The sequence below is a fragment of the Perognathus longimembris genome, chromosome 8 (genome assembly GCF_023159225.1).
Source record: "Perognathus longimembris pacificus isolate PPM17 chromosome 8, ASM2315922v1, whole genome shotgun sequence".
Taxonomy (NCBI): Eukaryota; Metazoa; Chordata; class Mammalia; order Rodentia; family Heteromyidae; genus Perognathus; species Perognathus longimembris.
Genome location: NC_063168.1, coordinates 18,152,830 through 18,179,586, shown reverse-complemented (window position 1 = coordinate 18,179,586; position 26,757 = coordinate 18,152,830). Strand labels below are relative to the sequence as shown.

At 34.9% G+C, this 26,757-nt stretch overlaps 1 protein-coding gene and 1 pseudogene across 1 annotated transcript in view; one reads left to right on the top strand and one right to left on the bottom strand.

Moving 5' to 3' along the window:
* Window positions 1–26,757, top strand: part of Ctnna2 (catenin alpha 2) — a 1,054,352-nt gene that overhangs the window by 106,633 nt on the left and 920,962 nt on the right. The gene's annotated exons all lie outside the window — the stretch shown is intronic.
* Window positions 15,381–15,479, bottom strand: LOC125356939 (annotated as a pseudogene).

Sequence of the window (26,757 nt, the reverse complement as noted above, 5' to 3'; positions counted from 1 at the left end):
TATGTTAAACACTGGACTGTGTATTTTTATGCTTTATAATAATTCAAATCAAGCTAAAATATATAAGGGCACCCACGTCTTGCATTTGCTTTGTGGTCAACAGAGGAGAGCTTGATTAACTTTCAATAGATGCTAACCTTAAATTTCTTTCCAAATAGAAAGAGGGTTTATGTATGCATTATGTCTACATAATGTAATAATATTATTGTATAAAATAATAACAATGATAATGATAAAGCAAAAATGGCTGTGTAATATCTACTGTGTTCAAGACAGACACCATATATTATCTGTTATCATTCAGGTAATGGGCATAGTGCTTCAAATACCTGATGTAACAACTCTATGATAGAGAGGAAATTGTGGCTAATAACAACCTTTTCTGAGGGTCCTTTATGTGCCATAGTCTTTGGAAGCAATATAAATGAATTATCTGATTTGATCTTCACAACAACTTCATGCAGTTAATTCTATTGTCATCTTTACAATTGGGGAATGAAACAGAATAGTTAAATAACTCTACTAAGTCAGAACACTAGCATTTTCAGGGCCTAGGTTTAAACAAATCCAAGCAGAGATATTCTTTCTACAGCCTGTACTTTGAAAAATAGGTTTCTTTGCGGCTAGTCAGCAACTTGGTCTTTACCTAGATTTAATATTTTCTAATTTAAATACTTTTTATTTGAAACTTCTAAGCTTTATCAAACATTACAGCCTATTATGAAATAGATGTAGCTAGGCATCTGTGAAATATCACTTGTAGTCTACTTTTTTCAATTTTTCAGAAGAAAATCAGCCTAGAGAATCCATTTACTATAAGCTTTATGAAAATGTCAAGAGCAGCATAGAGCATTCCTGAATTAAGTTTAGCAAACAATATACTCTTGAAAATATTATATTTGGAATTCTTTCAAAAGATCTGGAAAAAAGACAGTTATGGAAATTGCAAGTAAAATACAGAATTGGGTAGTTGTGCTATTTATATAGGATATTAAACATCAATAAGTAACCTAAATATTAGAATCAATATTATCTCTACTCTTTAATGTATTATAATAATCTTTTTCTCATTCAAAATACAAACAAAGCCTGGTATTTAATTATAAGATATATATATATATATATATTTCATTTCTTTATTGCCAAAGTGGTGTACAGAGGGATTACAATTTCATATGCAAGGCAGTGAGTACATTTCTTATCCAATTTCATACCTCCTCCCTCATGACCCCCCCCCGCCTCCCCCTTCCTCATTTTCCTCCCTGCCATGAGTTGTACAGTTGGTTTACACCATATAGTTTTGTAAGTATTGCTGCTGTATTGGTTTGTCTTTTTATCATTTGTCTCTCGATTCTGGTATTCCCTTTCCCTTCCCTAGTTCCAGTGTACGTATATACAATATCCAGGGTACTAAAATCAGTTACAGTGATATTTTCTTTTGTATTTCTTTTCCGTGGTTTTACCCCTGCTAAGATAATATATTTTAATGACTCACCAATATCATAGTTATTTATTTCTTGACCTAATTAAAAGGCACCTTGCATCATATAAGATAGTCATTATTTTGACTTTTGTTAAGCTATATACTGGTGGCTCACCTGTAATTCTAGCTACTCAGGAGGCTGAGATCTGGAAGATTGTTATTTGAAATCAGTTCAGGCAAAAAAGTCTGTGAGACTTCATCTTGAAAATAATTAGAAAAGAAATCAGTAATGGAGTGCCAGTCTAGCAAGCACATGGTCTTTAATACAAATCCCAGTATCACCAAAATAAAAAAAGAAAGAAAGAAAATGTCTTTGATCTAGTTGGGCATGGTAATTTATGCTTGTTAATCCAACCACAGGAGACAGATGTCTAGATGATTATAGCTTTAGGGTACCACAGGTTAAATGTTAACAAGATCTTTTTTTAGCCTTACTTATGAAACTGTATGTAACTGTAGCCCCCCTGCTCATCACCTTTACAATAAACTTTTAAAAATAAAAAAATGATGTCCTTGAAAACATACCTTATCTGAAAATAAAAAGTCCAAAGGGTTTATTAAAAAAGTCACTCTAATACCAGATTTTTAAAAAGCTAATGAATATTAACTGCAATGTGATAAAGTTCAGAAAACAAAATAATATTTGTCTCCATTAAATAAAATTTCCCCTAGAAATTTATTTTTCTACTTGCCTGTTCATATACAAAATTTTATCATAGTTTCTGTGGAATGTAATAGAATGACAAGTCAGATTTTTCTGTTACATGGTAAATTGCAATTTTCAAATGTTCCAGTATTACATATTAAAAATAATATTTAAATTTCTTTAAAAGGAAATTTTATCACAAATCATTATTATGTATATAAATTATATGAAATTATTTTCAATTCAAATTTCACATTTCTTTCATGCACAAACTTAGACTTCATGGAATTTACAAGTTTCTTGAGCAGGAATTAGTCCTCAAGACTGTATTCTTGGCATTCATTAACCACTTTGTGGTTAATCAATTAGTCCTCAATATACTGAATTCTGGCATTCATTAACCACTTTGTGGTTAACCAAAGTCCCTTTCATGTTTGTAGTCATATTTGTTGGTGTCAATGGTTTGTACAAAATCAACAAGAAATATTTTCCAGCTTGTTTATATAATTCAGTCTACTATCACACTGTCTTTTAATAGTTTTTATATGTAAATTTTTAAAATAAATTCAACTTCTGTATATTCAGGAAGTATACTCTGTTTATTTCTAAATTTCAGAAGAAGTTCTTTCATTCTACTGGTTATATTTCAAAAATTTCATTTTGAGCAAAATGCATTTAATGATTACGAATAAACATGAGGGCCTATCCTGACTCTTGTTGCTGTTACAATATTCCAAAATGTAATTTCAAAGGAAGAGGTGAGAGTATTTTATATCAGGAAAGTAATAAAAAAATTAGAGTGTTATGTGTTTTGGAGGGTATCGCAGTAGGTCAGGGCTCATAGTAGGACATTGGGTATTGCTGGAAGCAGAAGCTGATCTTCTGTGTAATGCTTTATGTACCTAGTCTTTGGAAGGCTTTCCCCAGACTAAATTCTGGCTTTATAGTCTTCAGACCCTGTTTCTCCTCTTCAGGCACTTGCTCTTGATGGCAGTTTCCCATTCCTACGATGCCCTTTCCATATGCTTTCGTATTACAGCCAGAGGGTTAGTGGGGCTGCAACTAAGAGTTCAGAAGAGGAGCTTCTGGACATTTCTGAACCAGGAAGATGTATGTGTGATTTTCTTGGGGGAGCAGTATTTAATGAGGATTCTCCTGTGATGTACACAGGAGATTGGGAATCAACATGAAAACATCTGGTGACACAGGCCAACTCAACTTCCCCTTATATAGTGAATCTTCCCAACTTTACCATGCAGTGCATATGATGATTTCAAAGAAGCATTTGTTTCTCCAATCTGACTATAAATGCTGTTTAGTACTCAGCCAGTTCCTCCTACTTGCTTTTCAGCTTGGAATTTCCTGCTTTCCTTTTATGATAGTGGAAGCATCCCATTGTAAGTAAAACCTCTCACATTCCATGCTCACTGATAAATATAAACCATGGAGGGAGCCTTGCTTCAGGACAAGGGTTAAGGCTTTATTCATCTCAGTGCCCAGTGCATAGACCTGCTCAGTTACATGTCAAGGGCTGCAAATATGCTGAGAGCTAGTAACTCTTCTTTCATATATCAGAGGCTATATTATTGACCCTCGCAGATGAGCTGGTGACAAAAATCCAACCCAAGGTCATCTTTGAGTTTTGAGTCATCACATTTTCTGTCCATGTCAGCCATGGGCACACATAATGGAGGCAGGCGTTTGCTCATGGGCAGAATCAGATTGTCAGACTGGGATCCAGGCTTGAACAATGTAGATAATGAAATGCTGAATAGCAGATTAGAGTTAACTTTTGTGAACATGGCATTGTGCAGCAGAATGCAAGCCATGATTAGTGAGGAACTAGCTTGCAGGAGTCCACTTGAAAGCCCCCGACCCATGTCCACTTTTTATTGTCTATGAATATAGAGCTCCTCATTGTGGTGGCATTCCACAACTCCATATGTTTTTACTTATGTGAGTGAAGTTATGTGAGTGACTGAGTTATTGTGACATGCCCCTATGAGGTGGGTGAATGTGTTTCAGAAAGGAATAGGCTCACTCCATTTTCGTTGTAAAGAAACCCATTTATGTTCTTTTTTTCTAACCATTTTGAAGAACATGGTGTCCAAAAGCTTAGGAACAAGCAAAGATGGGAGGGGAAGAAAGGAGATGGAATGAAGAGTGAAAGGAAGGTTGGCAAGAGTCTGCTGAGCAACAACCTTAAAGCCTCAGTTGTATCCAGGTGATGCTCTGTGTTTGTCCCTGATTTAGCTACAAATAGATATGAACTCTGGGCCTTGTACTTTTCAGTTACATCTTTATTATGGAGCTCCCGCCACATTTTCTTGCTTTCTTTTTTTGGATAGTATGTCATTCATTCCTTTGAACATACCTCTGATCCTGATCCTTAGTTTTGCTTATCAAGTAGGAGGTCATGAATCACCACACCTGACTTGCTTTATTGGGATGTATCTTGAGATTTCAATACCTTTTCTTGCTTTCCACTATGTGCTTGCATTCCACTATGATCCTACCATCTCCACCCTATGTATCTGAGCTTCCAGCAAGGCACCGGTGTATTCACCCTGAGAATAACTGGTTTTGGACTCATAGAGTTCATATTCTCAATGGGAAGATAGGAATAATACACGATTAACATGAATTTGGAGTGTGGAGCAGTGCTATGTGGGCTTGTGTGTGTATTGGCAGATAGACTTCTCCTCTAGGCTTCTGCTTATTTCAGGAGCCAAGCACATGCACATAATTGTGGTAGAACACAGCATTTGCTTTTGTTGTGCTATATGCACTATGCTCAAGTATAGTAATCTATTTTAGCTGTGTTGTAAAAGCACAAAAAGAAAATGGATAGCAAGTATAGAGAGCTTGGCAAGAGTGTACAGACTGATGTATTTAGGACAAAATCCACACTTCTTTTGACTGGAATATCAAAACGACATTAAGTTTAAGAACATCAGAGTTGTTAGATACTTGTGTTGGTGATAGATATTGTGAAATGAGATATGTAGGAGGAGAAGTGACCGATGAAGAAATATCCTTTGACCCTAAAATACAGGCCTGATTAATATTTGTTTAATACGTAAGGAAAAGTGATATGATAATTTTAACAGTTGAGAACTGGAAGACTAGGCTCTTAACAGTTTTAAATAAGTTATTTTGACCACTCTAAAACAATTACCAGTTTTATGTAGGAAGAAATGTAGATTCATATTATAGTTTCACAGTAGGCTAAGAAATTAATATTTGGAAGTTTGGGGAACAGTTAAAAACATAGAATAAAATAGAAAAGTGCATCTGATGAGGCATTGTAAAATTTCAGTTCCAGTTATGTATGCTTGTGAGGAAACAGCCTGAAGAGAGTGTGTCTCACTGTGGGTTGGAACCAGAGGAATCTTGTTTGTCAGGCATGTTCACATTCCAGAGAAGGAACTGTTTTGCCATAAAACATAAGACAAGCTAACATAGGAGTGGAAGGAGTGAAGAAACTCCCAGAACTGTTTGCAGCATGTGGCAGAGTGGCTGTCCCGCATTACAGGGGTGCACATCTACATTCTCACAGCTGCTTCAAGGAAGTATGTGGGATTGTGCTCATCATGTAAATACCTAGGACTTGGTGCCTGCTGCTTCTGCCTAGAAGCACAATTCCCTTCATGTGTGACAAATCTAGTAGAACAAATGAAATGGAATTTCACTATTTGGGGCCTGGTTATGTCTTTACACAAGTTAAACTTAATCTTCATGAACATATGGTCTCCCTTATTGTATCACGTCACTTCCCTGTGAAATGCTGGTTTCTGTTGTTGGTGTTAAAATGGAATTTCAGTATAGTAACATTTGACAGTAAATCATTTTTGCTTCAAATAGTTTAGACATTTTTCATGTAAGTCCTGGTCCCTACAGATTTAACTGATGGTTAACTGATGGAATGTATAATAAGTTTATTTGGTATTTGTGTTTGTACATTGAGAAAGTGTTAATTTAACATCATGTGTTGAAGGTTTTCATACTTGTCACAACAATATGCTTTTTAATACACTTATTATGTTCGAAAGACTTGACATTGGGACTAATCATAATCATTGGGACTTATCATGTACAATGATTCTTTGCCAAACAGATTGAATATATAATTCACTTTTGCCATTTTCATAATAGATTTGTTAAAAATAGACCATTTATTATTTTAGGACACAATTAAGAAAGTCCCATTGAAACCAGCTGATATTCTCAAAAATGTCTTTTATATCTCAGAAATATATTTAAATATAACATTGCAAAATTGGTGATGCTGCTTTACCGGTCCATTATCAATTATGAAAAAAACTTAATACTTTCTTTTTAGCAAAAACTTTTATTGAAAATGCAAGCATTTATATGTTAAAGCATTCTTTTCTTTGTTACTTCATTAATTAAAGTTTTAGTGCTAGGGATCATACTCAGAGCCTTGCACATGATAGTCATGCACTCAACTAACTAAGCTATTACTCAGCTCCTCCAGTACAACAAATTATTTTCAGAGTGTGTTTTAGGCTGAATATGGTTTGCTACATAAAACAGCTAATATTTCTGCTGATATTTTTCATTTCATCCATGAAGATTATTTAATTTGTTAAGATATTTTCTGCTCACATAATTTTTTATCCCCTAGCTTTTAGACATTTTCTGACTTGTTTGGACTTTCCACATCTTACTATGAATTTTCCTAATGTTTTCCCACCCTATAGATTTTCTCATATGTATTTACTCCTGTGTCATAGTTAGCAGCTTTTCTCTCTCACTCTTCTTTCTCCTCTCCACTGCTGTGTCTCTTCCTTTCAGAAATACAATGCCTCTGCTCTTGAAGCTTCTATAAGCACCCTGAACAAACAGAATGAACATTGGCATTAACTTATTAGCTATTTCACTACATTGCTGAAAACTCAATAATTTTCCCATTTCTTCAAGAACAAAGTCACTTTTTATTCCTTGTCTCTGAGAGACATGGTCTGGCATCTGACCTGATTCCTTTTCCAATTATCCAGTTTCTTCCCTTCCCATTGTCCTTTTCATTATGCTTCAACCAAAGTGGACTTCTAGCTATTTCATATCATGAGTGTAATTTTTCTATATATTTTATCTGTAATATAAGCAGGAGTTGAGTGTCATAGAAATATTAACATTAAAATAATTAGTGGATTAGATACAACTAACTTCAAAAGTATAGCACCAGTTTCTTCTAAACGACTTGAAAATATCTGTGCAGAAGAGTGAAAATCCCTCCGACTTTGCTGATGTTCTTTCCAACAGTATGAATATGGCTACCAATTGTCTCTTCTTATTTACTTTACTTTTCTTTTGTTTATATTGAAAGCATCTTTCATTGAGTTGAATAATTATATAAATTTCTGAGTACTTGGAAACTTTGACATTATAGCTTTCAGTACTGCCCTTGGAAGGTGGTCTTAGTGGTTATTAGACACAGGCTATGGTTATAATTATGGGTGGCTGACAGAGAGTGAAAGAAAATCTCCAGACATTTGAGGCTGTCTATTAGATGGTTCAGATGCGTGGACAGTGGGATCAGGATTAATCTACAAATTGCAGTAAAGAAGAATGTGAATCAGGTGCTAAGTGAATGATCTTAGTTTCTTTATTGAAAGTAGAGGGAGGAGAGACTGCTAAGGCTCACTGGATATCTGTTTATATGAATGTATCAGGCCTGTTTTTAATTTCCTGTGCTTTATGATGTTTTGATATCTCAGAGTCTTTCCAATCCTAGAGAGATCTACCACTCCCAGAGCAAGCTAATTTGTAAAACAGTAAATAACTGGGAGTTATAAACAACTCAGAGTACACTTTTCATTTACAGACCAATCAATTCAATGCCCATGGCCTATCAATAGTACTTACTTCCTTTCTTCAACTCTCTGACACCAAGGCAATATTTCCCGTGCCCTAACTCAGCAACAAAATTAAATAAAATATTCTGCTAATTCAGCTATGCTGCCACTAACACACAGAAATAAATATCAGCATGTAAACCTGAACTATAGAGAAGAAACACACAAAAAATAGGTGATTACAAAGCTATGTGTCCTCTGGTCATGATTTTAGTGAAAAATCTTTGAATACATGTAGTATAGAACATAGAAACATAATCTGGCATGGACTAAAGCATTAAGAGCAGAATTTGGTGGGAAATAAATGTTGTGGTGGGGGGTAATCAATTCAAAGGGGTAAGTTGAGCAGAGATGGTAACAGAGGATAAGGTTAAAGGTGTTTATTTGCATATATGCCAATACAATGAAACATGTTGACTTTGTTTTTTTAAGATGGTGGAGGATAAGTGAGAGTGATGCAAAGGGTGGGTGAGCTTGATCATTGTATTCATGTATAAAAAAATGTCACAATGAAATTCCCCTTGGATAACTATTATATGCTAATATAAATAATGAAAATAAGAGATGAATTTGAATTAAGTTTTCCTTTGGCTTACCCTGCATTTAAAGATATTTTCAAATTATTAGGGAATACTTTGCATAATTCTAAATAATTTAAAAGGGATATGACTAACCTTTCTCCTGGGAACATTATGATTTTGATTTTGATGGTGACAGAGGACTCATCAATTCAAGGAGTATATGTTAAACCATTCATATTATATAGTATGTGCCTCCAATATCTTTCTATAACGAAAAATAACTTTTTAGGCTGAACATGCAGCTCAGTAGTACAATGCTTAGTCTCCTGATTGATCCAAGCAACACACACACACAGAGACACACAGACACACACACACACACACACACGTCTCATTGTGCCTTGAGGAAACTTAGAATCATATGTACTTTACTTTGTGCAGGAATATATAAGAAAGACTAAACTATTATATATTTGGATAAGAATTTTGATTCATCTTCAAAGAAAACTGGTTGAAATCCTTCATTCGTTGTGGATTCTACCACCCAGGGCTCCTTGCTCACAGATCATGGTCTGTGTATCTTGTGGCAGGTTCTGTTTTAACTCCCCAGCTTCATTTTATCAGAACTTCAATCTCCTGGTATATTTTCTGTGTTTTCTCTAATCACAGTCACCTTAGAGGTTTTTCTTTCTTCCCATATGCTGTGCTGGGAATGACTACCTTATGAGTGAACGTCTGATGTTGCTTTGATATGACTGTTGAATTGAATCATCATGCCCTTACTCAGCCTTCTAGGTGTGCCCAGGACGAGTGTTTTGTATGTTCACCTAGGTGATAGTTGTACTCCTTTTGTAGTATGAAGTCATTCAAATTCAGTGCATAAGCTGAAACAATGTTATCACCACTCAGCATTACCAAACTGTTCCAAAACTTCTAGTACCTTAGTATTGTATGCTGATTAACTAGGAATTGTCACATGGTAAACCATAGTCTTGTATACAGTGCAAGCATTTTGTGTGGCAGAGGAATTGGGGTTACTTCCTTAAATTTTAGGAGAACTTAAGTACATTTTTCTTTTTGTTGTTTGTTTGTTGGATTGTGATGGTCCTGGAGCTTGAACTAAGTGCATGGGAACTGCCTCAGAACATTTTTTGAAAATGTTTATATTGTCAAAATGATGTACAGAGGGGTTAAAGTAACATGCATAAGGTAGTGAGTACATTTCTTGTCAAACTTGATACCTCCTCCCTCATTTTTTTCTCTCACCTTACCTGCTCTCCAATCCTCAACCCCCATCCCTGAGTTGTACAGTTGGTTGACAACATATAGTTTTGTAGTTAATTGCTGTTGCATTGGTTCACATTTCACCCTTTTTCTCACCATTTTGATGTTTCCCTTCCTTTCCCTGATTCAAACATATATAAAATACCCAGGATGCCTAAATCAAACACAGTGACAACAGGGGTTAAACCATAAGAAAGATAAACAAAAGAAAAAAGAAATATTTTCAGATAGTATGTTAAAATTAACAACAACAATTATCAACGACTTGTTTCTATAACTTGGAGTTCATTTTGCTTTGCATCATCGTATGTGATCGTATGGACATAGCTATTGAGCTATTGTGGTCATCTTCTAGGACTATGCTAGACGTATTCTAATTCTTACCAATGAGAGAAACCACAGAGTCTAAGTTTCTTTGGGTCTGACTCACTTCATTTAGCATGATTTTTCCAAGTCTTTCTGTTTCTTTATGAATGGGGCAATGCCATTCTTTCTGTTAGAGGCATAGAATTCCATCGTGCATATATACCACAATTTCTTGATCAATTCATCTACTGTGGAGCATGTGGGTTGGATCCATATTTTAGCTATGGTAACTAGTGTTGTAATGAACATGGTTGTGCTGGTAGCTTTATTATGGTCTTGTTTGTGATCCTTTGGGTAAATACCCCAAAGTGGGGTTGCTGGGTCCTAGGGGAGCTCTATGTTTAGCCTTTTGAGGAACCTCAATACTGCTTTACAGAGTGGTTAAACAAGTTTACACTCCCACCAACAGTATAGTAGGGTTCCCTTTTAGGCACATCCCCACCAATACCTGTTGTTATTAGGTTTTCTTGATAAAGAGTACTCTTACTGGGGTGAGGTGAAATCTCAATGCTGTTTTGATTTGCATTTCTTTTATGGCCAGGAATGTTGTGCACTTCTTCATGTGCTATTTGGCCATTCTCATTTCCTCTTCAGAGAAGTCTCTCCTTAAGTATTTGGCTCACTTATTAATGAGGCAGTTGTTTCTCTGAGGATTTGTTTTGGAAGAACTCAAGTTTTTGGAGTTCTAAGTATATTTTACATATGAAGCCCCTGTCTGTCATATGGCCAGTGAAAATCTTCTCCCAATCTGTGGGCTTTCTATTTATTTTTCAAGCTATGTCCTTTGCTGTGCAGATGCTCTGAAATTTGATGCAATCCCATTTGTCCAACCTTTTTTTGACTTGCTGTGTTTCTGGGCCTTTTTTAAGAAATTTTCAACCTGTGCCAAGGAGCCCTAGTGTTTCTCCTATTTTTTCCTGCAGTGTGTTCAAGGTATCTGATTTTACCTCAAGGTCTGATCCGTTTTGGATTGATTCTTGTGCAGAGTGATATATAAGGATCTAGCTTTAGTTTAGTTTTTTTTTTTTTAACAAGTGTTGAACCATTTTGCCAGCACCATTTGTTGAAGAGGCTGTTCATATTTTTAGCTCTCTTATCAAAAATTAGGTGGCCATAGGTCTGCTGGTTCATTTCTGATTTTTTCAATTCTATTCCTTTAGTCTTCAGGCCTGTTCATATGCCAATAACAAGCTGTTTTTATTACTATTGCTTTGTGCGTTTGATGTTTGGTATTGATATTCCTCTAGCACTGTACTTCCTGCTTGGGATTGTTTTTGGTACTTGGATTGCTTCCTCTATTTCATTGAAGAATGGTGTAGGGATATTAGTAGGTATTGCATTGAATTTGTAGGTAGCCTTTGGCAGTATTTCTATTTTCTCTTGAATTGTTTTTAACGATTACTCACACATTTTAAAACCCTGTAATTTTCCTTTTTCTACTGACTGAATACTTAAAGGTATATATTTCACACTGGAAAGCATCACAGTAGCTCCAACTATGTTTTTTATTTGCTGTTAAATTCAAATTTCTGATTTTGTTAATTCAAATATGGTTTTTTAAAGGCTTTTTATTAAATCAGAAATTAGAACAATTATCACAATTTGTAAAATACTGCTTAGTATTAATAGGACTCAAATGAAATCTTAATCACTTTGTAAGATTGCAAATGGAAGGCACTTAGGAATTCATTGGCATAAAACAAAATACACCTCAATAAGTACTGTGTGCAAAGCCAACATGTATTTTGTATCAAAACTTGGAATGCTGTTATTACATCTTAATAACCTTCCAAACCAGAAAACTGTAATTAATGTGAACACTCTCTAAAGTAATGATAAATATATTTCCTTAATTTTTCAACATTTGTCTAATGAGGATCAAGAGTGTGTCCAATATTTTGCTTCACATTTGTTGTGTATCCATGCCAGTAAGCCTACTGGACTTATGGTTATCAAGGTGGCAAATGGATTATAAAACCTAATTCCTAAGACTCCAGACAAAGCATACAGTTATGCTAATGATTATAATATTGAGCATGAATAGTGTTTCTCAACAGGATTATCATTGGGTTTTGGAGTTTAAAATTTTAACTTTGCATAACATTAACCAACCTGTAGATCCATATAATAATTGGGATTTTCAAACTGCTCCTTTGAAATAAAGATCTTGTGATATAAACCCTAGTTGAAACTCGCTATATGAAGTATGGATCAGCAAACACTGATTTTTTTCTTTTTTTATTATTATCTTTAGGCTGTTGTACAAAGGAGTGTTCCTTTAGCAAAGCAGTTTATGAATACACTATAACTTGATGAAAAATGTCAGCTCTTTCTACATTTTCACACATCTTTCTCTTATTTTTCTTAGTTTTGTAGGATTTACACTGGATTCTTGTCTGCATTTTCCTTGCCTTCTCCTCTTTATTCATCTACCTTTTTACCCTTGACCCTACCCCAACCCTTTTGAGTACCAACTCTCTGGTGCCTTATTGTGCTAAACTTTATTTTTGTTCCTTTCTAAAGAATTACACTATTTGAGATCTCCCTTGAATCTACTGTATTTCCATTAATAAATTTTATATACTTGCATATCTCCTAATATATTTACTTATGAACTGGTAAACTCAATCTAGCTTCCACATATAAGAGCAAGTATGGATCTATTGTATCTCTAGACCTGACTTACTTCATTTAATATAATTTTTTCCAAATGTTTCCACTCCTGGGCATTTACCCAAAAGATTAAAGCCTCCTGCACAATCATGTTTATGGAAATGCTATTCACTATCACTAAGATAGGGAATAAGCTCAGATGTCCCTCAATGGATGAATGGATCAAGAAGTGTAGTATATATTCAAAATATAATTTTAATCATACAACAGAAATAATGATATTGTACAGTTTGTAAAGAATTGCAAATAGTTTTTATAAACAATCAGATAATATTTGCAGTTTTGTGGACCTTAGTGTAGTCTGTCACTACTCAACCCAGCTGTTTCTCATAAAACAGACATGGAAAATACAAAAAATAGTATCTGGATTCATTATAGGTTCACTCTATTACTTATAGATCCTCTTTCTCTACTATTGGAGAATCCATGCAGAGCTCCTGCCCCTGAAATCAGTAATGTTGGTGTATTAAAGAAAATATTTAAACTTAATTTACAAACATTGCTTTGTATTCCTTACAGATGACCACAAAACAGCCCACAATAATTATACACATGAGTACAATCTTACAAATCATCTGGTTCTCATAATAAGTATTGAAAGTAATTTGTTGAAAAGCATTTTCTGTGAAGTGTTGTAATTATTTATTTTCATGTTAAAGGGCATCAGAAGACCAATTGACTCTTATAGGTCTATAAAGTTTCTTCTGTATAATTTTAAATGTAACAAGGGACTTTCAAGAGTATCATCATTTCAGCAATTAAGATGCAAAGTTATAACTTGGAATTTGTTTTCTCTCCTTAAAAAAAATATTTCTTTTATTCCATCGTGGCATTCCCTCAGAAAAATGCATGCTTAATGATCTCATACTTTTTAGTAAGGATGGCTCTGAATTTTTTTCCTTGAGTGCTCACTGAATTCTGAGCTACTTAAACTATTGGCATTGAAAATGAATAAAATATGCTTAGGTATACCTCCTATAGTGACTGAAAGAACCAGCGCTCTAATATTTCCTGAGTAACTTTGTTCACATGGTTTTGTTTTCCATCCCTCACAAATAAGTTAACTTTTAGAAGTGGCTGGCTTAGTAACCAGTTGTTACTTCTCTGTTTATTCAAGAAATAGTAAACACGCAGGTCTGTCTTCAAGGGCCTCGGAATTTTAATGTGAAAATAATTAAAATCACATGTGATTTTTGGCCACTGGAGGAGGAAGCAAAAGTGACTGAACAGATCCAGACATGTTGCTGAGTTGACTCTTAAAGGAGAACTGAGAGTGAGGCAAGAAAACAGAATAGAACTTCCCTGCAGAATGAGTGATGCAGTGAAAGCCTTAAACGCATAATTTAACTTGAATGTCTAGAGACCTGAGTTTGTATGTAAGAGTCAGTTAAAACTCACAGTGAATCAGGGTCATCAAAAACTCCAATAGTAGGGACAATGGTATGAATTCATAGTTTGGAATTTTAAAATGTATGTGGCTGTAGAATAAGAAAGAGTTAGAGAAGAAAAAGACTGAAACTGAGTTGAAGATGATGGTGCACAAAAGTAATCCCAGGTACTGTGAAGGTAGAGGCAGGAAATTACTGAGTTTGAGGCTAGCCCCAGCATAAATAATACAAACCCTATCTCAAAAAATAAAATTATACAAACGAGCTCTGGAGGAAGTGCTCAAGTTACAGGGTGCTTAATCTTGAGAGTGGCAATATTACTATACAAGGTTGTTTAATAATCTAAGAAAGATTAATGGAAGTAAAAGAGTAGAGGAAAGAAAAAAAGAAACCATTATAAAATGTACAGGAATAGGATTTACGGTGGTTGACTACTTTTATTTGTAGAGGTGAGACAAAAGACAAAAATCAAAGACAACTTCTGCATTACTAACAGGTGATTATAAATAATGGTTGTGCCTATTAACATGTGACCATAGAATTAGGACCCATGTTGGGGTAAAGTAAGTACAGTTTTAAGCCTGTACATTTTGAAGTAAACTATTGCAAGTAGGAGACTAACTGGAATTCTAGGAAGAATTGGGAGCTGGAAAAACAGATTTGGGAAAGTTCAGCATCAAATATACTTTTGACAGGAGTAAGGTTAATCAGACATTGCCCAAAGGTCAGAAATCAAAGACAATGACAGAATTCAGCATTGCATACAGGCTGCATACAGAAAAAGAGGCAGTAAAGAGGACTAAGAATAAGCTTCTTAGAAGATAAAGAACCAAATTGTCTAAATACTTTTATGATGATGTTAAGTAATAAGAGCTGAAAGGGGCCCTGGATATTTTTGAGATGATATATTTATTTTTATTTGGACAAAGAATGTGTGATCATTATATAAATTGTGTGAGTATATATAAATATATGATGAAAAGTATAAATAATTTTGCATAATTTGTCACCCTAATCCTGGCACCCTGCCTAAGTACTGTTAGAATTTGATATATGTATCTTCCCAGACTTCTTCTATATGCAAATATATTCTCTATATCAAGATATATATTTTTATATAACCAAATGAGTTCATACCATAAAAGTATGGGATGCTGCATGAATTTGATTGCCATCCTTGCCCAGAGACTATGATAATCTTCCCTATATCTTTCTCTGTTAATAAAAAAGTGAATCACATGTTCTTCATTGAATTAAGCAACTTGGGAGTCACTTGTAATTTTGCAATGCTAATTTCAATAGAATGGTAAGGCAAAGGATGATTGTTATGGGCTAGGAAATGCAGAGTTAGGGTAGGAATAGAGCAAGCCTGATGCCTTAGCCTTCCAACAAGTTACAGTATGAAGGAGAAGAGAAGTATACAATTACTAAAGAGGAATAGGAAGGAGAGAGACATTTTATATGTGTTTTAATTTATTGGTTTGACAAGACTTTCTACTTGATAGAAAGAGCCAGAGGACACTGAGAAACAGGTATGCTACTAAGCTATGGCAGAAAGGGATGAGGCTTAAGCAAGAAGAAACAAAATCTCTCTTCTAATAAGCCAATTGGGATGGGGGTGATTATGATGCTGACACATTTGCAAATGCATCATCTGAGGTGATTCAGAGCACATCAGAATGAAGATGACTGATAGCCACATGTATTGAGTTACTTGAGCGAGGTAATTCTGTCCTTTTGTGACCTTGGGAAAAAAGTGAGCAAGTTGTCTTCTATCCTGGTAGCACGAAATGCATATTAGCAAGGTTTAGTCTTTTCAGACAAACTAAAAGGTCAGAAATAATCAGCAAACACTCTTGTCACTATAAATAACATTGTGGAGTTTATTATCTACATGTTTTCTGTGAAGGTTTTGAAGCAATTTTCTTCTTAGCGTTACTACCCATGCTGCATTGAGCATGTTTAGGAAGTTCATTATACATTGGGAAAGACTGCCCAAAATTAAAACAAATTTTGGTTGCATTTCATTAACCTTGAAAGATCACTTAACATTCTTGCATTTTAAAATATCTTTTACAACAAAACTGGGATATTATCATATTGACCTCGAGACCTAGAAGATGCCATAATGTAGTCTCTGTAAAGTGTTTGAAGTAGAATCTGTTAGGGACCTACTGCACTAACATGTTGTGTCCATGTTGTCGCTCAGAGATACAGCATGATTTGATGGCAGGAACATGAACCTATTATTAATGAGAATTAACTTTGGCTAATAAATAGAAAAGTCCAAGGAAATCCTTGTTATTTTCATATTTAAATTCCACGAATTTAGTGGAAAGAGTCATACTACCTCATATCATACAGAACTATCAGAGCATCATTTGCATTTTGGGAATGCCATGTTATAGTTTAGTTTTTTATTTACAAAGGTATATCACCTAAGGGTTTGTTTTTTTTAGCTCATACACACTTAGTTAAAACTCACAGAAGGAAATATTTGTTAATGTTTTACTTTGTTACATATGGATTGACTAACAAATTTAGCAAAGTCATTCGCCAAAGAGCATATATACTGAATCCTGCGGATACTGAAATACCAATCCTTACAGTAAAATATTTGTAAGCAAATATAATTGCTTTGATGTTTGATGACCTTTCAAGTACTATAGTTCAATTGAAAGGGGGCAATGATAGCAAAATATGGTGAATTATTTCCATTTATTGTTGTGGTTGCAATATAAATAGCAGTACCTGTTTACATTCAATCAAATGAATAAGCCAGTTTAAGTTAAGGGAAACTGAATGAAGCAGGCGATATTAGACTTAAGATGTTTCCCTATGAGTTTCTGCGATGTAATCCCTTAATAAGTCACCAGCACACATCTGGATTTTACTTTGACTTTTAAAATGCATTGTAATAAGCCACTTGAGCTTGCTTGCAAAACACAAGTTCCTAGGTACCAATCAAATATTTTTATTGATACTTCACTGTTTAAAGTGGCTTTGAATATCTACATTTATGTCTTTATATCATATTACAATTTCTTTGTCTTTTTGTCTAATCTCCCTTCTGGGGTTACTTAATGACTTTCGAAAATAGTTCGTCTGCTTATTTTGAATAATTTTTAACTAGGTTGCATTCAAGACTATATTATTTTTGATTGTGCTGTTAAGCAAACTTTTCAATATGGCTCCATCAAGACAATCACAATTTGAAGGAGCCCTTCCTACTTTCTCATCTAAATGCCCTATTTAAATGGATGTTATAATACTCCTAGCCATGTCCAATCCCAGCTAAACCCACCCTCTAAGTTTTCTTCTGAGGAGTGGCTTCTGTTGTTATCCTTGATGGCAAAAAACAAATTCTAGTCAGAATTAAGCAACTATAATTACTTGATATTACTCACAACTCTCTCTGATGACTATGTGCGTTGTGGCTGGTTAGCCTGTATGCCTTGAACTAATAAGAGTTCATATTTCATAAATGTGCTATGCACTGTAATATGGAGTCATTCTAGGGAGAAAACTTTTTGGGGTGGTGGATTTGTATTTGTTTCTGGTAAATGTCACTGTTTTTGTTAAAGGTCCATCTATATATATATTGCAAAGAAGTATAACATCAACTTTCAACATAAAATAATTGACCTTTTGTAATTTTTGTCATATTTGTATTTGCTTATAAAGTAGCTATAAGAGTTGACTCAGTAGAAGTCAAGTTCATGTGTACCCATAACATTTTTACGATATACCGCTCACAGTTCTTATTATTAAGCAGGCAAAGACTTGAATATGTTAGAGAGGACAGATCTAATGTGAAGCAGACAGGAAGGACAACACAAGACAACTTGTGTTTTGGATGTTATCATCCTAAGTGCTGGTGAGATTGAGAAAGAGTTTGGAACTGGGAGACTTCATAAAAGCAGATGAGGTATGAAACACATTTGGAAACAAAGGGAAAGTTTTGTCAAGGACAAGAAAACTTCCTAAGAGATATTGGATCTAATCTGCAGAGTATGAATAATCCTTTTCCTTCTGTGTAACTCTGTATTGAGTCAAATGTCAAAGTATAATTTACTAGATTCCTGAAGAAGTTCTTAGAATCATTTTGCCTGAACAAAGAAGCCAAGTTTTTAAACATTACAAAAAATGACCTTTTCTGAATAAGTACTGATATAGACATACATATACACATGCATATGCATATGTGTCTATATATACATAATGTAAATCATATTTTCTAAACAACCTCAAGTTATCAATTGTCTTCAGGTTTTAATAAGTCCTGAATTTCTGGAAGCTACACGAAGAACTATTACCTCTTTCAAATAAACAGAATTAACAGGATAAAAGAATTGACACTAGAAAGAATAGGGTATGTTAGATCACTTTTCCTATCTGTGTACTTAATTAAACATTTATAAAATACATAATAAAGGATCTAGTATTTTAAGGGTGATTTTTAAAACAAAATTAACAACTTGATGAAATTAGTGGATTATGTCAAACTAATGTCCATTTCTTTGTGAAGTAATTAAACAAAATGTTAAAATCCTCATTTAGTGACTAAATGCTCTTATGATTTAGGGATTGTGAAAAAGGTATAGCATGATATAGTATTTGGGCACTTCGCATAGAGACAGAGTTCATTTGCTATAATGTGGCCCAAATTTTGTTGGAGCTAATGGCTTATGGTAATGATGATCCAATAGTCCAGAATCATAAAGTGGAATAGTGACTTGATTAAAAAGAGCACATAGAACTTGTTGGTGAAGAGATGTAAGCCATCATTTCAGTTACATAGGAAAAGAACATTAAGGATAATTAGTTTGCACTGAATTTTACAGTGAGACTGATGATATGGGGGGCAGTTGGTGTCTATTTTCCTATATCCTGAAAGTGAAATGATGAGATTGTAGCTCTAGATTAGCATTATATAATCATTCCATATGAAATTCTATTTTCCAGCAGGTTAGAGAGGTGGAGAATAGGTTGATTGCCGAAGACGGTAGGTTCATGTTAAATAATTTCAGGTTAAATTTGGATTGTACATGTAATTCCTTAAACTATGTTAGCTCTAATGCTGGCAGTTCTGAATTTGAGTTGTTGTGGTATATTACCCAAATCTCAATTGAAGGATACCTAATCAAATGGAGCAATGCCAACAACCTTTATTCAAAAATATTTTGTTGACAAATCAGAGTTTCATTAGGGAATTAGAAAACCATCCAGGATAGCAATACTTAATCTCTGTAAGTGCTTATAGAGAATAAATACTATAAATATTGCCAAACTGAATGTCATAGACATTCACATTAAGTAGAAAGAAAACTGGGATTTTTAAGTATATTTAATTTGTTTATGATTCCAAGATCAATTTAAATGAAAGTGTAAATGCAGGACAATCAAGAAAATTAAATTGATATTCACTTGCATTTTCAATTTCAAATTACTGAGTTTCTCTGACCATACCCTAGGAATAGTGAAATTCTATTAAGTTGGCACATAGTTTTAATTTTTATTAGTATTCTATTCTACTTTTCTGAGTGTAAACATATTTTAGCACAATATGAACATACTTATTTCTTTTTTGATATGCAAACTTGAGTGTATATTATTAGTCTCAGTTTATCACCTTCTAAATCTTGAGGTTGTACAACTTTCTTTTATTTCAAAGTTTTTATTATAAAACTGATGTACATAAGTTACAGTTTCATACGTTAGGCATAGGATACATTTCTTGTACTGTTTGTTAACTTGTTCCTCATACCCCCCTCCCCCTACCCCCTTTCCTCTCCTGAGGTGTTCAGTTCACTTACACCAAACAGTTTTGCAAGTATTGCTTTTGTTGTTGTTTCTCTTATTTTACCCTTTGTCTCTCAATTTTGGTATTCCCTTTCTATTTCCTAATTCTAATACCAGTCTTCACGGTTTCCAATATACTCAGATAAGATTACAGAGATAGTGTAGATACAATCACAAGAAGAACATCATCAATAGTAGAAACTACAGATACACATGGGATGTTGAAAGTAGTTACAACTGTGATATAACAATCATTTCCATAAAATGGAGTTCATTTCACTTAGCATCATCTTATGTGATCATAAGGCTATAGCTATTGGGCTCTTGTGATCCTCTGCTGTGACTTGCCTAAACCTGTGCTAATTATTCCCAATAAGGGAGACCATAAAGTCCATGTTTCTTTGGGTCTGGCTCACTTCACTTAGTATAATTTTTTCCAAGTCCTTCCATTTCCTTACAAATGGGGCAATGTCATTCTTTCTGATAGAGGCATAAAATTCCATTGTGTATATGTACCACATTTTCCTGATCCATTTGTCTACGGAGGGGCATCTGGGTTGGTTCCAGATTCTCGCTATGACAAATTGCGCTGCAATGAACATTGTTGTGCTGGTGGCTTTACTGTGATTTTGTTTGTGGTTTTTTTGATAAATACCCAAAAGTGGGGTTGCTGGGTCATAGGGGAGTTCTACATTTAGCCTTCTGAGGAATCTCCATACTGCTTGCCAGAGTGGCTGAACCAGTTTACATTCCCACCAACAATGAAGGAGGGTTCCCTTTTGGCCACATCCCCTCCAACAACTGTTATTGTTAGTTTTCTTGATATAGGACATTCTTACTGGGGTAAGATGGAATCTCAATGTTGTTTTGATTTGCATTTCCTTTATGGCCAGTGATGTAGAGCACTTTTTCATATGTCTCTTGGCCATTCTCATTTCCTCATCAGAGAAGTCTCTTTGTAGGTCTTTAGCCCACTTGATGAGTGGGCTATTAGTTCTTTGCGGTTTTGTTTTGGAGGAAGGTAATTTTTTTAGTTCTGCATATACTTTAGATATGAGGCCTTTGTCCGTTGAATGGCCGGTAAAGATCTTCTCCCAGTCTGTGGGCTTTCTGTTTATCTTGCAAGCTATGTCCTTTGCCATGCAGAAGCTCTGCAGTTTGATGCAGTCCCATTTGTCCAACCTTTCTTTGATTTGTAGCCTTTCTGGGTCTTTGTTCAGGAAGTTCCGTCCTGTGCCAAGGAGCCCAAGTGTTTCTCCTACTCCTTCCTTTAGTGCTTTCAGGGTGTCTGTTTTGATTTCGAGGTCTTTAATCCATTTGGAATTGATTTTGGTGCAGGGTGATATATAAGGATCTAGTTTTAGTTTGTTGCATGTGTTGAGCCAGTTTTTCCAGCACACTTTGTTAAAGAGGCTATCTTTCTTCCAAACTATTGTTTTAGCCCCTTTATCAAAGATTAAGTAGGCATAGTTCTGTGGGTTCATTCCTGGGTCTTCAATTCTGTTCCATTGGTCTTCAGGCCTGTTCTGGTGCCAATACCAAGCTGTTTTTATTACTATAGCTTTATAATACAGCTTGAAGTTGGGTATTGTAATTCCTCCAGCACTGTTCTTTCTGCTTAGGAGTGTTTTTGCTATTCTAGGTCCTTTATTATTCCATATGAATTTCTGGATTGCTTCCTCTATTTCATCAAAGAATGGTGTTGGGATATTAATGGGTATTGCATTGAATTTGTAGATAGCCTTTGGCAATATTGCCATTTTGATTATATTAATCCTCCCAATCCAGGAGCATGGGAGGTTTTTCCATTTCCTTAGTTCTGACTTAATTTCGTTTTTCAAGGTTTTAATGTTCTCCTCAAAGAGGTCTTTCACTTCTTTGGTTAAGGTTATGCCTAGGTATTTTATGATTTTGGAGGCTATTGCAAAGGGGGTTGCTTTCCTGATATCAGCCTCGGTCTTCGGGTCGTTAGCATACACAAAGGCCGTTGATTTTTGAGGGTTTATTTTATCACCTTCTAAATCTTGAGGTTGTACAACTTTCTTCATGAGTTTCCTTTAGAAAAGTTTGAGTAGAAGGAAGAAGCTCTGAAGTAGTTATTTAATATGCTTTTTAAAATTTTTAAGGCAATGTCATTCTTTCTGATAGAGGCATAGAATTCCATTGTGCATATGTTCCACATTTTTCTTGACCCACTTATCTACTAAGAGGCATCTGGGTTGGTGCCATATTTTAGTGATGACAAATTGTGCTGTGATGAACATAGTTGTGCTGGTGGCTTTCGTGTGGTCTTGCTTATAATCTTTTGGGTAGATGTCCCCATTGGAATTCTGTGCCTTTTTCAGAAAGAATGACATTGCCCCATTAATAAGGAAATGGAAGGACTTGGAAAAAATCATACTAAGTGAAGTGAGACAGACCCAAAGAAAATTAGACTCTATGGCTTCCTGGGAATACTTAGTGCATGTCTAGGATAATTCTAGCAGAATATCACAGTCAATCACAAAGAAGATGATGTTAAGCAAAATGAACTTCAAGTTATGGAAATAAGTGGTTTATCATTGTTGTTATTTTCAACATGCCATGTGGAATTATGCCCTTTTTATTTTGTGCTTCTTTCCCATGGTTTTACCCCTGATATCTCTGTAACTGATTTTGGTACCTTGGATATTTTATATATGTGTATTGGAACTAAGGAAGGGAAAGGAAATACCAAAGGATAAAAAGACAAACCATTGCAACAATACTTACAAAACTATATGGTGTAAACCAACTGTACAGCTCATGGAGGGAGGGCAATGGGGAGAGGGGAAGGTGGGGGAAAATAAGGGAGGTGGTAACAAGTTGGATAAGAAATGTCTTAGGTATGAAACTGTAACCCCTCTGTACATCACTTTTATAATAAAGAAATGAAAAAAAATAGTAAGGCATTTCTTAACATGCATTTATACTTGGACATGAAATTTTACTATAGCCCTCTCAAATCATTAGCATGATAATTTTGCTCACTCGAGCATTTGAGCATTTTTTTCAGAAGTATGGATTTGCCACAAACAAGTGGTCTTGCAAATACTAAAAAACTTGGGGGAAGTGTTACGTGTTACATTAGCCGTGCCAGAAAACCCTTTACTTAAAATGACAAAAACTAGCTGGAAATTGCATATCACTTCCATTTTGAATAAAAATATCGACAGATCCTGTAATTGTAGCACTGACTTGCATCTTGGGTCACCTCTCGGTTCACTGAGCCAAAGCATTGGATGGCTATTATGGAAAGCAAAGTTGTAGATGATACACTGCATCTTCCCACTTAAAGTAAGTGGAAATGAGCTTAAAATGAACAGACATAAGGGGAAAAATAAGAAGCAGACATTCCCACAGTTTATCCACTAACCCAGACCATTTCCACATAGAAAATATCTCTAGGAAGAATGCCAAACATTCTTTCTTAACTCCATTTAGAACTGCTACCAGTGAGCAGTCTTTCCACTGGGAATAAGGATGTATTTTATTTGTGCTATAATCTCAACTACAGAAAAATTTCACTTCAATCTAGCAATTGAGTATGACAGATTCATACACACACATACTCATACATACATAATGAATTTAGACTATATTTTTTGATGTCTAAATAACAGAGGAGTTAGTTACTCCCTCTGTGATATCCAAAATGATGACCTATATTTTCCTCCTCACTTCTCACTTTCTGTCATGCATGATAAAAGTTCATGACTGTATAGTGCTTCTAAAAAGATGATTTCTTGCCATGCAGCATTTGACCTAGTGAATCAGAAACTCTGTGCCATATTTATCATATCAGTTCCACCCAGATAATGTCATCTCAATTACATTTGCAAATTCCCATTTATTGTGATGATATAATGTATTCATCCCCAATGTCATGGGGACAAATTATTCATCTACTTAGCATAATTCATAATATGGTCTTACTTCTGAGTTTTCCCGGACCTTGTGTTTCACACTAGTTTGCTCATCAACATTCTCATTTGCCAGCTGAGACAAAGTTTGGGGGGTATTGGACTTTGGGTTTTAGAGCACCTAATTTTGGGAACTCCCTTTGTTTTTTTTAAACTCATCTTGTCTTAAGAGATCTCTAGTGGCTCCTTTGTTTAGGTCCATCTAGTGACAAAGGTAATAATCATGTAGGTGATATTGTAAAAAAGAAGATTCATTGTTTTTGCATATAAAATGAATCCACTGATTTTCAGAAGGAAATCATTCATAAAATAAGGTTGCTGACGGACATACTTATTTTGCAAATGATGAGATTTGAATCAAAATCTCTTTGTACAATTAAAGATAATATGAATATATTAAAATTTTTTAAATATTCCACAAAAAAAATGGATTTGAAGGTAGGGATTTGGGGATCCACTTCTTCCCATACTTTGTCTTTACAATACAGAAGTAAAACAAATGTTGAAAGGAGAAAGAATTACTATCTCTAGTCCCAAATGTAAAACAAAAAGCATGTCTGTGAAAAATAGGACTTTCTTTCTGTTTCTAAGTTTTGATGAGTAGCCTTTTCCCTGCATTAGGTTCATGTGAACATTCTGTACTTCACTTTTCCCAGTGAATATTATCTCTGTCATAAGCAAAGACTGAATTTTGTCCTCAAAGGAATCAATTGACACCAGTGATTTGTGAAATAACTTTCTCTTCCACATTTAGATGTGTAACACTAAGGTAGTCCTCCCAGGCTCCTGGCTGTGACTAATTCAGTTTCTTTGCTCATACAGTACTTGTCTTTGGGGCTATTACTCATTTCTGTTTAAAGTACAGTATGCCAGATTAGTGTCTCTGTTGTGACTATGCTAGAATTTTTTGGTTCTCTGACATTTGTGAGTGTCATTTTTTTTAAAGATGTATATTGGAGCATCCATAAAAGGCTGTGATTTCTTGATCCACCAGCTTATATAAATTAGCATGCTCAACATGTAATGAAAGCCTCTGCTGACCAGCACAAGGACCCTTGATACCATATAGAAATCAGTTCACTCCTAGTTACCCACCTTTTCGACAAGACTTCCTTGTTCATCACCACTGTTACTGAACTCCTTATTACAACAGAGTTTGAAAACCATACTGAGAAATCTTCCCATGAAATTGCAATATTGTGTCATGAATACTGGACCAGGAACATATACAGGATTATACATCAGTAAGATGAAGATATTGCAGTGCATACAGGAAATTGTTACCTTCAATCTCTCCCAGCATAAGCTGCATTGACCAGAGAAGAAACCCAGGCTTGTGAGGGCTACTTGTGGCAGTTCTTTGTGTGAGGGGGGGAAATGTGAAAAGTGTTTTAGGTTTTTGGAGGACTGGCAGTATGTCAATGGCAATGTTTGTTGTTATAAAAGAACAACATTGGCCTGTATAGTTAGACTGCTGAACTTAGGTTATTTTCAACATGGCATTTGGAGACAGACAAAATGGCAGCACACTATATCTTTGCCTTTTCTGTTTTTCCACTTGTTGCTTTCCCCCTCACACATACACACATCTTTTCATTTTATGCAGTAGATTAATTCTTTTGCTGAAAAAATCAATTGTTCAATAGCTACTAAAGAAACTCTTTGCTACTAGAGTCTATTGTGATAGACCTTCTTTGTAGTATTAATTCTAATAGAAATAATCATCTGTGTTGATTTATAAGGATAGATTGGAGTGAGGACATTGATTCAAAAGAAAAGAATAGCCACAAATACTTTGATTTATGGTGGTATTAAGGCAAACAATTCACATTCAGTTTCTATAAGCTGAAGTTGTTTCTGTAGTGGTTAAATGTCAAAACCTATTCTGCAATTTCTTGATGAAATGTATAAGTTATTCTTTCAAGTTAGGATCATATTTCATGCTTGCTAAATGGAAGACTGGGGAGGCTGCTACCTGTGTGTCACTGGTTCTAAGAGACAGTTGCATCAAGATGAGAGAGAAAAACAGGATCAGATAGTAATTCTGTGGACACATGTTTAAATTCAGTGAGTAATCAGTATATGTAGATGGGTGCAACCAAAACTTCAGAACCATGGACACTTCATGTGCAAAACATTGTTCTTTCTTAAGAGAATTACAATTACGTTGTCCCAAACATTATTCCCATTGGTCTTTTGTGATGACCGGCATTCTACACCTGGTGATCATGGTGGGTATACTTTGCATTATGGTTAGCCACAGTATTCTTTGTTGGTTTTCTCCACAGTATTTTTTGTTGTTGTTTTTGCTATTGTTTCATTTTTGTTATGGTAATTGGTTTTGAACTCAGAGAAGTCATTGTGATTGGTTGACTTGTTTGTTTATGAGGCTCCCTACCATTTGAACAAGACATCCAGCTTGGCTTTTTTTTACTTGTTATTTCATTGATGGATTCATTGGACTTTGTTTCATGGGCTAGTTAGAAACTATGTCCTCTGGATCTCGGACTGAGAAGCTAGGATTAAAGGCTCAGTTCCCCCATGCACCCCTCTCTGTTTTCACACATATGCATAAAGACACATATGTGATACATACACAGCATGTATCACACTGAGGTATAAATAACTGCTCTCTTATTTGAATGTCTAGACTTTTAAGCTATAAATTACATAAGAACCAGACTCAAGGCTTTACGAAAAGATAGAATATATATACATAGATATATGTATATATAATAAATGTTGCATGCAAGTATTCCAAGTGCAATAGTGCT